Raw genomic sequence first — 15,924 nt, 5'->3', positions numbered from 1 at the left:
TTATGAAAGTTTTCATTAGTTTAGGGCTATTTTATTGCAGAATTGCGTTCGTTTGTTCATGTTTCAGGTTTTTCATGCTAAGATGGTGAAAATAGTGGAATGAAGTGAAAGTGGAAGAAAATGAAGTTATTTTGGAGAAAATCACGTCATTTGGGAGCAAGATGTTCGAGAAATGATTCTGTAAGTAGCGCTACAGCGCTAGAAAAGGGAAAATTGGAAGTGTTTAATCTGTAAGTAGCGCTACAGCGCTACAAAACGAACGCTACTATGCTATCAAGAACTGAAGAGTAGCGCTACAGCGCTAGTGCACCAAATTTTGAGGCAATTTGACTTTGTCAATAACGCTACAGCGCCCTAAACCTAGCACTACAACGCTATCGACGCGATTTTCAGATTTTTAGCCACATTTTGAAGGACAAAACGGTCTTTTCACTTGGGAGCCTGGGAAAACTATTTAAAGGACATTATTCTACGAATTTGATAAGCATTTTTAGTTTTATAAACCCTTGTACGCCCTGGATTTCCCACGGGCTGTTTAGCAGGACGATCCTCGGACTAAACATGATTTAGCCCGAGGCTCCCACAGGCCAGAGGCTTTATCTTCAGGACGGGCCCTTTCTAGCTCGAGGGGATGGAGTTTCCTGCTCCCTCTTGTTGTTCCAGGAGCTGGGAACAACATCCGACGACCACTGACGGATCAGCTCGGGTTATGGATTGCTCCGGTAGCGAGCCTCTCAGGAAGCTCTGACACTATGGGAAGTCAACACGCAAGATAAACGTGCATAATCCTGCCATCACGTGTCCGATATCCCCCTGACTTCTCGGACACGCCGCAGGAACGTGCGTATTCAGACACCCACGGACGGGTTGGGCCGTGCGGCCCATTATCTCCTTCCATACTGATTAGACCACACTTGTGTGTCAGGTTTAGGAAGTAATCATGAATATCACAGACTTGATATGACAAATGGTAAGGTCACGGGATGACCTCCCTACCAATTTCCAGGTGCCTTCTCCTATAAATATGGAGACCCTGGGAATTGATAGGGGTTGGAAAAAATAGTCTTGTAAGAACTATATATTTTGTAAACCAATTACCCAGAAAAGATCAATAATATTGACTAGTGGAGTAGAAGGATTTTAACCTTCGAACCACTTAAAAAACGTGTTTAGGGTCACCTAGTTCTTCTCACTAAGATTTCATATCTGCGGCGGTTCTACTTTTAAGTACTAATCTCTTTCTCTTCTTCTCTTAATTACCTGTTGCCGAAGAACCGCGTCAACAGTTTGGTGCTTTCATTGAGAGCAAGTCCAATTAGTACTACCACAAACATACAACTATGGTGACCACTCGATCCAAACATGGCAACGAGACAGAACAGCATGATGGGCAGGAGGCCCACCATGTTGCCCTCCCCGAGGAGCAAGTTCCTGAAGTCCAACAAAGGCCAGGAAAGCAGCCGGCCGGCCAAGACGACACTGGTAGTTCGACGCCCCGGCCGCCTAATCCGAATCCAGGTTATTATACTGCGGTGGAGATGGAGAATGTTCAACTGAGGAGCCAGCTAGCAGCAGCTGGTCAGCAAATCCAGGATATTCTGAGTCGACTACCCCCTCTCACAACCAACGGTAACGTTGGAGAGAGGCCAGGCGAGGCTCCTAAGTCTCGCCGGAGTAATCGATCCAGGTACAGCCGTTCGATTAGGACATCAACCCCTAGCTCTCAGCCTTCCTCGAGGACACCCGGAAGAGATAGGGGAAATTACCAAAGGAGGGCCGAGGAGATCCGGAGACGTCAGCCCGTCCCCGAAGAGCGTCCAGTTCCTCGTCCAGATCGCCCAGCGCGAAACCATCAAGCTGGCAGGGCCGAGAGGCCCCCACCAAATTTAGTCCGTCCAGACGGCACTAGGATCGCCTCTCCGGTCAGACATCCTCCTTCTCCCATCAGATACCCGTCTCCTCAGCCCGTCCGAGACATCCCGACCTACATAAATAGTAGGAGAGACCCGCCATCGGCCGGGCCTTCCCGGCGCAGCAGGGTGCCGGGGGAAGGATCAGGTCGGAGCCGCCAAAGACGCACATCGAGCCTGTCCAGCAGGAGTCACTGGACCGGTAGTGCACGGAGTGATCTTTCGGGAGGAGACCTGCGACAGCGACTAAGTTCAGCACAAAGTCACTATAATACCCATGGAGGCGACCTTCGAGATCGCCTCAACTCTCACAGAGAGGATCGAGTTAGGGATGGTAGCCAGGCCCGCTCAGTTGGGGTCCGATCCGAAGTACGTAATGGCGGGAATGCCTCAAATGACCTATCTCCAGATAGGAGGGGCAATAACCCGCCTAATATGTACAACGGGTCCGGAGCTGTTGAACAGCCCCGGAATAACCCAGGATCTCAGGACAAAACCTTAGAGCGCTTAACTCAAATGGAGGAGCTGATGAAGAAGCTCCTGTCAGAGAAAGAAAAAGACGAATATGATTCAGGGGATGAGATGGAGCTCTTCGCCCCCAACATAGCAGCAACGGCATACCCTTCTGGCTTTCGTATGCCTCACTTGTCAAAGTTCAACGGGGATGGAGACCCATCTGACCACTTAGGGATGTTCAACACCCTAATGATGGCTCATAACATCGGGCCAGAGCTTCGTTGCTTGATCTTTCCTTCCACCCTAACTGGACCTGCCAGGCAGTGGTTCAAACAAAGTAAAAGGCAGTCAATCAGCTCCTGGAAGACCTTTTCGGCTGACTTCAAGAGGGCATTCCGCGCCTCTCAGGCCGCCAGGGTCCAGGCCGACTCCCTAGCTAACGTGAGACAGCAACCTGGAGAAACGCTAAAAGCCTACTTGAGCAGATTTGCAAATGTCGCTGCTCGAGCCAGAGACGCCGACGACAGCTCCAAACTCATGGCTATGAGGACCGGGATCCTAGTAGGCGGAGATCTGTGGAAGGATATTCAAAGGAGGGGGGTCAGCTCAGTTAGTGAATTCCTTAACAGAGCCCAAGAATGGATAAACTTGGAGGAAGCTGAAGCTTCAGCCGCGGGGACCAGCCAGGTCCTCGAGAAGCCCGCTGGGGCGGGAACAGAGATCGTAGTAGCGACTCCCGACGTCACGCAGAGCAACCAGCCCGGTGGCGGCAAAAGAAAAGGAAATGGTGAAAACGTCCAGCACGGTCAAAAGAAGAATAAGTCCGTGGATAAATTCAAGCCCGTGTTCACAGCGTATACCGAGCTCACCCAAACCAGAGAGAATATCTTCCTGGCCAACGCTACGCGAGTCCCCTGGAAAAGACCGGAGCCAATAAAGCACCCTAAGGGAAAGAGAGACGCTTCCAAATTCTGCCGTTTTCATAACGACGTCGGGCACAATACCGACGACTGCAGGCACCTCAAAGATGAAATCGAGACTCTCATCCGAGCAGGTCCGTTGGCGCAATACTCGCGGAACAGGGTCCCCACAGGTCGACCCGCTCCGGAGATCCCAGCCAGTCAACCTGGACCTCGAGTAGATCAGGACGTCCCTCCCCCCGTGGTCGAGGGAGAGATTTCCACCATCTCTGGAGGGCCACACATGGCTGGCACGAGCAGAGGCGCCCAGAAGAGGTACATAAATGAGTTGAAGGCCCACAATGGAGGGGAGTTCGTCCCGGAACAGCGTCAATCAAAACAACAAAGATTAGAGAAACAACCAGTCACTTTCACGGAGGAGGACGCGGGCCATGTCCAATTCCCTCATAACGATCCCTTGGTCGTAGCAGTCCAGCTCGCCAACCGGAGAGTAAGGAGGGTGTTAGTGGACAATGGGAGCTCGGTGAATCTCCTATTCCGTTCAACCTTAGAAAAAATGGGTCTGACCGTCTCCGAGCTAAAGGCAACCTCGATGATGCTATATGGTTTTTCAGGCGAAGGGTCAGCAGCGATAGGAACGATCGAGCTGGTGATCACCCTAGGCGACGAGTCCAGAACAGTGTCCAAACTGCTCGAATTCGTAGTCATTGACTGCTCCGCTGCCTACAATGCAATTTTGGTCCGACCAACGCTCGTTGCTTTCGAAGCTATCACATCTGTCTGGCACCTCGCCATGAAGTTCCCTACTTCGACAGGGGTCTGCACTATCAAGGGCGATCAGCTCGCTGCCAGGGAATGCTACAGCATTTCCATGAAGGGAAAATCTAAACCCGGGCAGGTGGCGATGGCCATTCAGGATGAAGAGGAATCGCAAGGACCCAAGGCGGCCCCTGAGATTGAAAAACCTCGGGTTTCCGAAGACGAAAAGGTCGCCTTAAGCGAGGACATTGACCCCCGAGTAGGCGAGGACAGGTCCGAGCTCCAAGCTATTGAAGATCTCGAGGAGGTAGGCATCGATGAACAAAATCCTTCACGAACGGTGAAGCTCGGAAAGAACCTCTGCGATAGAAGAAAGGCGGATCTGACCGCGTTTCTGAAAAAGAACCTAGACGTATTCGCATGGTCGCACGAGGACATGATAGGGATCAGTCCGAGCGTAATCATGCACACGCTCCACCTAGACAAAAGCGTCCCTGCAAAGTCTCAAAAGCAGAGGCGTTTAGGGACAACCCGAGCCGAGGCCCTTGAAGAAGAAGTGGCCCGGCTCAAAAAGTGTGGCTTTATCCGCGAAGCCAGATTTCCCATTTGGGTTGCCAATCCCGTGTTAGTTCCAAAGCCCAATGGCAAGTGGCGGACCTGTATTGATTTTTCCGACCTGAATAAAGCCTGCCCCAAGGATTGCTTTCCGTTGCCGAGGATCGATCAACTGGTGGATGCCACGGCGGGGCACGAGCTCATGTCCTTCATGGACGCGTACTCGGGCTACAATCAGATCGCGATGAATCCAGCAGACCAGGATCATACCAGCTTTATGACCCTGACTAATGTCTATTGTTATAAGGTCATGCCGTTCGGTCTTAAGAATGCCGGGGCAACCTACCAAAGGCTGGTAAATAGAATGTTCGCGGATCAGATCGGGAAGAACATGGAAGTGTACGTCGATGATATGCTTGTCAAGTCAAAGACTGCCACCAACCACGTTGCCGACCTAGAAGAATGTTTTAACATACTGCGAGAATATGGCATGAGGCTCAATCCTCAGAAATGCACTTTCGGTGTCGCATCGGGGAAGTTCTTGGGTTTCATAGTCAATACCCGAGGAATCGAGGCAAATCCCGACAAGATCAGGTCACTGCTCGAGCTTCCATCCCCCAGGTCGCGGAAAGATGTCCAAGGCCTCACAGGAAGGGTGGCGGCACTGAACCGGTTCATTTCCAAATCGACCGACAAGTGCCTGCCTTTCTACAACCTGCTCCGCGGAAACAAGAAGTTCGAATGGACAGTAGAGTGCGAGGGCGCATTCCTCGACCTAAAAACGCACCTAGCTGAGCCACCTGTGCTATCAAAGCCCAGGGTAGGAGAACCTCTTTTCCTCTACATGGCCGTGACTGAGGACGCAGCTAGTGCCGTTCTGGTGCGAGAAGAGGACCAGGCTCAGAAACCGGTTTATTACATCAGCAAGAGACTCCTCGGAGCTGAGTCAAGGTACCCGTTGATGGAAAAGCTGGCGTTCTGCCTAATCACGGCCTCGCGAAAACTCAGGCCATACTTCCAGTCCCACTCTGTACACGTCATGACCGATCGGCCTCTAAGGCAGGTTTTGCAAAAGCCTGAAGCCTCGGGACGCTTGCTAAAGTGGGCGGTCGAACTCAGTCAGTTCGAGATTTTCTATACTCCCCGAACTACCATAAAAAGTCAAGCCTTGGCCGACTTCGTGGCAGAATGCGCGGGATTCCGTGAGATCCCATCGGAAGATTCACAGCAGCTCAAATCCTCAGGCTCATCATGGAGGATCTTCGTTGATGGCTCATCTAACGAGAACGGCTCCGGGGCCGGAATCATTCTGATATCCCCAGAAGGACATAGATTCCATTCGGCGCTGAGGTTCGGGTTCAAGGCGTCCAACAACGAGGCAGAGTACGAGGCCTTGTTAGCCGGACTTAGGATAGCTAGCGAGCTAAAGGCAAGCTCTGTCCAATGCTTCAGCGATTCCCAGCTCGTGGTGAATCAGGTCTTAGGCGAGTATCAGGCGCGGGGTCCCAAGATGGCCTCTTATTTGGCTAAGGTAAAATCCGAATTGTCTACGTTTGGGCAAGGGTCGATCGAGCAGATACCTCGGGAGCAGAACGCCAATGCAGATGCTCTCGCCAAGCTCGCCACCTCGGGGGAGGCAGAAACCCTGGGGTTGGTGCCAATTGAGTTCTTGGACAAACCGAGCATAGACGGAGATCGAGCGGATATTGAGATGATTGACATCAGGCCGACCTGGATGACTCCCATTGTTGAGTACCTCGTCGAGGGCAAGTTACCCGAAGGGCGCAACGACATACGGCGAGTCCTTTATCAAGCTCCGAGATATACGCTAGTCGAGGGGGTGTTGTACCGATGTGGGCATTCATTACCTCTCCTCCGGTGTGTCCTTCCAAGTGAGGCGAAGGCCATCCTGCAGGAAGTTCATGACGGATTCTGCGGAGATCACACTGGGGGGCAAAGCCTGGCCTTGAAGATCCTTCGGCAGGGTTTTTACTGGCCGACTCTGTCCAAAGGCTCGATCTCATACGTAAAAAAGTGCGACAAATGTCAGCGGTTCGCCGCGGTTGCACGAGCACCCCCGGCCGAGCTAAAAATGATATCGTCTCCCTGGCCCTTCGCCATTTGGGGCATAGATCTAATAGGCGCCCTGCCCACCGGAAAGGGCGGGGTCCGTTACGCCGTGGTAGCCATTGACTACTTCACAAAGTGGGCCGAAGCAGAGCCGTTGGCGACAATAACATCGAAAAAGGTGCTAGACTTCGTGGTTAAAAGCATCGTTTGTCGATTCGGCCTACCCAAAAAGATCGTTTCCGACAATGGCACTCAATTTGACAGCGACCTGTTCACCGAATTTTGCGAAAAGAACGGAATTGTGAAAAGTTTCTCATCCGTGGCCTATCCCCAGGCGAACGGCCAGGTCGAAGCTGTCAATAAAACTCTGAAGGCAAGCCTCAAGAAGAGGTTAGGTGAGGCAAAGGGGATCTGGCCAGAACAGCTCCCCCAAGTTCTGTGGGCCTATAGGACCTCACATCGGACTCCCACGGGTCACACTCCTTTCTCCCTAACCTTTGGAAGTGAAGCGGTCCTCCCCGTGGAGGTAAAGGTCCTGTCGCACAGGGTCCGGTCCTACGAACAGGACAAGAACCACGAGCTCCTATGCCACTCCTTAGACTTGATGGATGAGAGGCGAGAGGATTCACAACTCCAGCTCGCCCATTATCAACAGAAAATCACTCGCTACTTCAACACTAAGGTCAAAAGACGTGCCTTTAGCGTCGGCGATTTGGTCTTGAGGAGAGTTTTCCTGGCCGGGAAAGATCCCAAAGATGGGGTTTTGGGACCAAGCTGGGAAGGACCATACCAGGTCATCGAAGTCATCAAAGAAGGGACGTATAAATTAGCTCGACTTGGTGGAGGGGCGGTCCCGCGGACTTGGAATGCAATCCACCTAAAGAAATATTATCAGTAAACATTTGTAAGACCTAGAAGGTCACCTTCCATGTATAAATAAAAATCAAATGTTTCTCGTTATTTGCAAGGGTAATTTTAAAGTAACAACGAAAGACCCTTTCCCAGTTACTTGGGGGGCATATGGTACCCGGATATATCCAGGTCTCCTTAACGACTTAGGTGTTAATTTTTATCTATGGATAAGAGTTATCACAAACTAAGTCCTATCCAGGTCTTAACCAGGTCATAAAACTTAGAAGTTAGCTAAAATTTGTTGACCGAGGTTCTTCTTTAAAGAGCCCGGGATACGGATAAAAGTTGACGCGATCTGAGTTTTTTCAAAATAAGCTCCTGGTCTTAACCAGGTCATAAAACTTAGAAGTTAGCTAAAATTTGTTGACCGAGGTTCTTCTTTAAAGAGCCCGGGATACGGATAAAAGTTGACGCGATCTGAGTTTTTTCAAAATAAGCTCCTGGTCTTAACCAGGTCATAAAACTTAGAAGTTAGCTAAAATTTGTTGACCGAGGTTCTTCTTTAAAGAGCTCGGGATACGGATAAAAGTTGACGCGATCTGAGTTTTTTCAAAATAAGCTCCTGGTCTTAACCAGGTCATAAAACTTAGAAGTTAGCTAAAATTTGTTGACCGAGGTTCTTCTTTAAAGAGCCCGGGATACGGATAAAAGTTGACGCGATCTGAGTTTTTTCAAAATAAGCTCCTGGTCTTAACCAGGTCATAAAACTTAGAAGTTAGCTAAAATTTGTTGACCGAGGTTCTTCTTTAAAGAGCCCGGGATACGGATAAAAGTTGACGCGATCTGAGTTTTTTCAAAATAAGCTCCTGGTCTTAACCAGGTCATAAAACTTAGAAGTTAGCTAAAATTTGTTGACCGAGGTTCTTCTTTAAAGAGCTCGGGATACGGATAAAAGTTGACGCGATCTGAGTTTTTTCAAAATAAGCTCCTGGTCTTAACCAGGTCATAAAACTTAGAAGTTAGCTAAAATTTGTTGACCGAGGTTCTTCTTTAAAGAGCCCGGGATACGGATAAAAGTTGACGCGATCTGAGTTTTTTCAAAATAAGCTCCTGGTCTTAACCAGGTCATAAAACTTAGAAGTTAGCTAAAATTTGTTGACCGAGGTTCTTCTTTAAAGAGCCCGGGATACGGATAAAAGTTGACGCGATCTGAGTTTTTTCAAAATAAGCTCCTGGTCTTAACCAGGTCATAAAACTTAGAAGTTAGCTAAAATTTGTTGACCGAGGTTCTTCTTTAAAGAGCTCGGGATACGGATAAAAGTTGACGCGATCTGAGTTTTTTCAAAATAAGCTCCTGGTCTTAACCAGGTCATAAAACTTAGAAGTTAGCTAAAATTTGTTGACCGAGGTTCTTCTTTAAAGAGCCCGGGATACGGATAAAAGTTGACGCGATCTGAGTTTTTTCAAAATAAGCTCCTGGTCTTAACCAGGTCATAAAACATAGAAGTTAGCTAAAATTTGTTGACCGAGGTTCTTCTTTAAAGAGCCCGGGATACGGATAAAAGTTGACGCGATCTGAGTTTTTTCAAAATAAGCTCCTGGTCTTAACCAGGTCATAAAACTTAGAAGTTAGCTAAAATTTGTTGACCGAGGTTCTTCTTTAAAGAGCCCGGGATACGGATAAAAGTTGACGCGATCTGAGTGTTTTCAAAATAAGCTCCTGGTCTTAACCAGGTCACAAAACTTAGAAGTTAGCTAAAATTTGTTGACCGAGGTTCTTCTTTAAAGAGCCCGGGATACGGATAAAAGTTGACGCGATCTAAGTTTTTTCAAAATAAGTTCCTGGTCTTAACCAGGTCAGAAAACTTAGAAGTTAGCTAAAATTTGTTGACCGAGGTTCTTCTTTAAAGAGACCGGGATACGGATTAAAGTTGACGCGAACTACGTTCATAAAAATAAAGAGATAAATTATGACCAAATGCATGAAAATATATATGTAAAACTGGTTGAGCAAATTGTCTCGAGGCGGAAAAAAGAGAATTACAATAGAAAAAAGAGTGTTCAAAATACGAAAACAAGAAGCATCCTAAGCCCCATCAGCTGGCCCTTTGGAGGTCGCGGTCTCACCCTGCTCCGCCGCGGCAGAGGCCTCTCCAGTCTCCGATTGAGGAGCCTCCTTATTCAGGCGGGCTTGAAGCCGCGGCAACAGGAATGCCCAGAGGTCCGGCGGCATGAAGGAGAAGTCCGCGTCCGGATTGTGGGACCAGCAGTGATAGAATAGGTCCTGTAAGGACTGCTCCGACACGACCCGCTCGTCTTTCAGGGCGACCTGGGAGGTCTGGACTTCGGCCTTCACCACCTCAAGGTCTGCCCGCGATGCGGCCAGGGAGTTTTTAAGCTCTAGGTTCTCGGAGCGAAGCTTCTCTAGCTCGGATGCGGCCAGGGAGCGTTTAAGCTCTTGGTTCTCCGAGCGGGCCTTCTCTAGCTCGGCTTTTGAGGCCGCCAAGGCGTCTCTCGCCTCCTGAGACTCCTGGAGGGCAGTCTGGCGATCTGCTTCCAAACCCTCGAGCTGGGCCTTGGTCCTAACGATGCCTCTATAGGCGGCAGCCATGCCCTGCAAGAAAAGAGTGATAAATTAGCAAACTGGAAGGAGAAAGGCGGCGTGTGAGTGTCAAAGCCTTAGAAGAAGGGGGCACTTTACCGTTAAAGTCATGTCCATAGCGGACTCTATAACTCGGACCGGGCTCGTTGTTTCGATGGCCCGGAGCTCCTTCTCCCTGATATTGTAATAGTGGCTGACGGCGTAGCTGGCCGACTCGTACACCGTACCCCGGAATGCTTCGGGCATCTTCTCCAGAGCCCGGGGGTCGACCGGGATACGCACGTCCGGGGCTGCCGCGGCCAGATTCCCGACCTCTATTACCCCGTCCTAGGCGGCCAGTGGAGATCGTTGGGGTGGCGGATGCATGAGTCCTGTCCTGGCGACAGGGAGGTTCGCCCCCGCGACCTGGGATGACGGGTCTCTCTCCTTCTCCGTAGCCGGGGATTTGGTGGAGACCCCGGTCGAGCTCTTGGACTCGCGAAGCCTCTTTAACCTCGGCCCCGCTGGGGGATTTCCACCAAACACAACGCCCCGCAGACTATTCCCGGGCTGAGACATCTCTTCTGCCAAAGAGCAAAAAACACGGTTATCAGCAATCATACAGAAATAAAGGCAATAAGAAAGCAAATACTAAGGGAGCCCTACCCCCCGAGCTGGAAGAGCCTAGGACGATTATCTCACGAACTGGCGAAGGTTCTAGATCCGGTTCTGAATCGGGGCTGGACTCTTCTACGTACTGCCTAATCCCCGGAGCATAGACGCCCCTCTGGAGCGCAAGCCACGTGCGTAAATTGGTCTCGTACTCCTCAAAAATGGCCGACCTAAAGGCTAGGGTATTATCTACTACTACGGTACCCTTGGGCCGACTCTCTTGGTTGTCCAGCACGAGCTGGTCAACGCAGTGGAGCAGAAGCGTGTCCAGGTTCGGATTCCTTGGGTGACGATGGACGAGCTGCCTAGGGTTGAACCTAACCAGCCGGGGGTCTGCAGTGGCCCTATCTACGTTCTTAAATAAGTAAAAGTTACCTTGACCGGAAGGACCTGCGGCTGCTCCGGATTGGGCCCTCTCCTCGATCATCCCCTGGGCGACCTCCAAGCTCCTCTTCCTGTTCCTCACCAGAGGAACTTCCTCACCTTCTTCCTCGCCTTCGTCATCTGCGACCTCCTCCGCGACGGTCGGCCTGTTGTCGCGGGCTGGGGGAGGACCCCGGGGCCTTTTCAAATTCAAAGTCTGATTTGGGAAAATCAGCTTGCAGAATACCATCGCCTCGTCTGTCACGAGCACGCGGTAGTCTTTCTCACTGGGAGGCAGGTTCGCCAGTGTGTCGTATTGACCCCCGAGGGTCACGGACTTTTCGGTCCTCGAGTAGATGGCTGCAAGGATGGTTGAAATCAGAATTGGAATAAGGGACGAGCTAAAATAAGACAACCGTTAAAAGGCGAGCTAAATGGAGGATTACTTACGAGGGCGGTTGAAATAATGATGATCGCAGTTTCGGAACCCAGTAGACATAAAAAACTGGTCTTTGAAGTCGTTTGGATGGCTCGGCAGCTCGATCACTGCTGCTGTGTTAGGGAAGCGGGTTAAGTAATAGAACCCGTCGCCTCGCCCCCGCTGGTCCGGGCTGGCTTTGAGGCAGAAGAAATACAAGATATCAGCAGGAGTGGGGACCTCCCACTCATGCTTTTGGAACAAATACCTCAGTCCCGCCAGCAGACGGTAGGAATTAGGGGGGAGCTGAAATGGGGCCAACCCCACATAGTTCAGAAAATCAGCAAAATACTGATCCAGGGGGAGGAAGGCCCCTGCCTTGAAGTGTTCCCCGCTCCAGGCCGCGAACGACTCGTCGAGCGGCGTGCAGCTCCTCTCCCCATCCGCAGCAGGTCGGGCGATCACGGAGGTCTTCCCCAGAGGAATGTTGTGGTTAAGGAAGATTTTGGTGATCTTTGCCTGGCTGGTTATCTTCGAGACGATTCTCTCCGCCTCGAAAAACGCGTCAGGAGCCACCTCGGCCTGCTTCTCCACCGCCGGTCCAAAGTGAGGAATTGGCGAGCTGGTCACCACCGCCTTTCCTTTATCCTTCTGGGAGGCCGAACTTCCCACATTCTTCTGTGGCAGATTTCTCTTTGGAGCCATCTGGTCGCCTATCGAACAAAAGAAAACACTTTAGAATAGGCGACCCAAGCAGGAGAGTGAGGCAAGTGTTAAGTACACGAGCTGGGGTAAGCCCAGCCCGTGGAGAGTGGTGCCACGCGTTCCAAGGAACACGCGCCTATGCCCTCAACAGATCCCAGATTACTCGGAATTCGTGTGTCAGATGGCTCAGAGGAAGAAAAAAAAAATTTGCCTTGGGGGGAAAGTTTCAACAGGCAAGGCGTGGCAAAACCGCTTTTAAGGCGTATTCCCTAAGCTACCCGGTTTTTGCACCCAAAGTTCCTACGGATCCTACCCAGAAATTGTTCCTAAGAGAGAATCATGGAACCCATGTTCTAAGGCGATGTCCCATGGCAAGTGTGCCCTAATCAAAGAAGGGCCGTCACCCTCCATATCCGCGCGACCCAGAAAACCTCTGCATGTGGCTACAGTAAAAAATTTTACCTAGGCTACAGTGGCATGCTTTCAAAAATAAACAGGGACAGAAGACTTACAGTATAGGGTTGGATGGTGAGCGAGGTTGCTGCGCTGGTAGGAGCTTCGTTGGCACAATAGTCTCCAAGGCCTTGAAGGAACTCGCACGCTTAAGCTTCGTGAACGGAGAAGATGAGAGCAATGGAAATGAGGGTTTTGCTCTTCGGAAGGTCAGAGAGAAAAGAAGGAAATTTGAGAGGTTCTGAATGGTAAGGTGGTCCGTGCGTGGGATGACCACCCCCTTTTTATACAAGGGGGGATCACGTGTAAAAGGCTCCTGGGAGACCCTCCACTCGAAATGTGAAACGACGGCTGGACAGTAGGCTAGGCCATTTAATGCGGTTCTCGTAGAATGTACCGTCGCCACCCACGGCGTTCCACGTATCAGACGCATGCGAAAAGCATGGAATGCGAAGGGTTGTGGGAGAAGTCTAAAAACTCCAACTGTGGTCTCCCATGTCTGACGTCATGGACCACGAGCAGGAGCTTGGGGGGCAGATGTACGCCCTGGATTTCCCACGGGCTGTTTAGCAGGACGATCCTCGGACTAAACATGATTTAGCCCGAGGCTCCCACAGGCCAGAGGCTTTATCTTCAGGACGGGCCCTTTCTAGCTCGAGGGGATGGAGTTTCCTGCTCCCTCTTGTTGTTCCAGGAGCTGGGAACAACATCCGACGACCACTGACGGATCAGCTCGGGTTATGGATTGCTCCGGTAGCGAGCTTCTCAGGAAGCTCTGACACTATGGGAAGTCAACACGCAAGATAAACGTGCATAATCCTGCCATCACGTGTCCGATATCCCCCTGACTTCTCGGACACGCCGCAGGAACGTGCGTATTCAGACACCCACGGACGGGTTGGGCCGTGCGGCCCATTATCTCCTTCCATACTGATTAGACCACACTTGTGTGTCAGGTTTAGGAAGTAATCATGAATATCACAGACTTGATATGACAAATGGTAAGGTCACGGGATGACCTCCCTACCAATTTCCAGGTGCCTTCTCCTATAAATATGGAGACCCTGGGAATTGATAGGGGTTGGAAAAAATAGTCTTGTAAGAACTATATATTTTGTAAACCAATTACCCAGAAAAAGATCAATAATATTGACTAGTGGAGTAGAAGGATTTTAACCTTCGAACCACTTAAAAAACGTGTTTAGGGTCACCTAGTTCTTCTCACTAAGATTTCATATCTGCGGCGGTTCTACTTTAAAGTACTAATCTCTTTCTCTTCTTCTCTTAATTACCTGTTGCCGAAGAACCGCGTCAACAACCCTAGATTTAGAAAGGCTGCTGTAATTAGATTTATTTTCCTGACTTTTTAGATTTTTCTCTTCATCTGAATTCTTTAGGTTATTTTCTATGAATAATTATTTGAAGTTTATTTTCATTATGTTAGCTATGAACTAAATCTTTTATCTAGGGACTAATGTAGTCACTTGGATTTCTATTTAATGTTATTATGATGTTCTATTGATTCTTCTTCTCTATTCTAATTTATATGATATTTGTTTAATGCTGGTAAATACTTGATCACTATTTACATGATTTAATGGTTTTGATTCAAAATTCAAAAGATGAGAATTGAATATGCTATCATTATATAGACATAGGTTGCACATTGGACGAAAGTACCTGTATGACTTGTGTAGTAATTAGGTTTCCATGCGTAATGCCTTCTATCTGTTTAAGTTTATCACAGAAATGTAGAAAACCTGCATATAGACTGAGATCTTATATCTTAAAAAAGAATAGGAATCGATTATGTTAACCTGCTATTAGAATAGGAAGAAGAGATTTATAATTGATTAGTAAAATCAATAGAATGAAAAGTTGATGAAATTAATTCCTAGGCTTTTTATTATTGATTCTTAATTAGTTGATTCATTGTTTAACTTATAGTTATTTAAATTTTTTTTTTATAGTTTAGAGTATTCATTTTAATTTTTAATTATTCATCTAAATTTTAATTCACCAAATAGAATTTGAAAATCAATTATTGGTAATTGGTTAATAGTCTCTGTGGGACGATCTTTGTTCTTACAAACTTTATTACTTGACACGACTACGTATACTTGCGTACAGATTTAATAGATCGCTCATGCTCATGCTAGGTTCAATTTCATTGTACTTATGCTCTATTTTATTTTATTATCATTATTTTTTTGTTATTTTTTCGAGACTATGGTCATTTTGATGCCATAATGCGCCCTTAAATTCCTATGATTATAAAACCTTAGGTCATTTTGTTATTGAGTTGCAAGCAGAAAATTAACAAATTAAAAATAGAAATTAAGAGTATTTTATTGATAATACTAAATTGAATACAAACTTGGTTACATTAAATAAACATCTTCAAAAATTTACTAATAATATGGTCATAGATGCTCACCATTCCAAGCTTGTGGGATCAATTCTCCATTTAATCGTGCCAATTGATAGACGCTAGTTAGGCCCGAGTACACCCGATGAAATAAGGTCCTTCCTAGTTAGGCCCGATGAAATAAGGTCCTTCCTAGTTAGGCCCGAGTACACCTGCTGTTAGATCTCGTGTGGCAAAAAATACTCGTATGAGTACTAAATCTCCCAGTCTAAAGTTCCCGTCTCAAACTCTTTTATTACAGTACCTTATGGCGCGTTGCTGGTACGCGACATTTTAAAGTTGAGCCTTGTCACACTTTTACTATAATAGGTCTAATGATTCTTCTAGCTGTAAGTGGTTTGAGTCTTGTGCATACATTTCACGATGTAGTGTCGATATTTTGACCTCGATTAGCAACATTGGTTCACAGCCATAGACTAGTGAAAATGGTGTATGCCCGTCCTATAGGCCCATAGTACTTGTGGTAATTCATTGGGCCACTTCCCTTTTGCTTCTTTGAGCCACTTTTTGATAGAGTTCTTCAAGGTTTTATTCACGGCCTCAACCTGGCAATTCGCCTAGGGGTGTGCCACCGATGAAAATCTTTTCGAATTCCATTTCATTCACAAAATCGAGTGAATACACTACTAAGAAAATGGGGTTTCCCGACAGTTTTTAACAGTCATATTTGCCTATGCCGGCGTAGGGGTAGCTACGCCGACAATTATTAGGTGTAGCTGTTGCTTGCAAAAAACTTAAAAGCAATGCCAACAGTTATCAGGTGTCGCCGTTGCTTGCAAAAA

This window comes from Humulus lupulus, chromosome 6, assembly GCF_963169125.1.
Source record: "Humulus lupulus chromosome 6, drHumLupu1.1, whole genome shotgun sequence".
In the NCBI taxonomy this organism is placed as follows: Eukaryota; Viridiplantae; Streptophyta; class Magnoliopsida; order Rosales; family Cannabaceae; genus Humulus; species Humulus lupulus.
The sequence above is the reverse complement of the archived record's forward strand: the minus strand, read 5'-3'. Positions refer to the sequence as shown.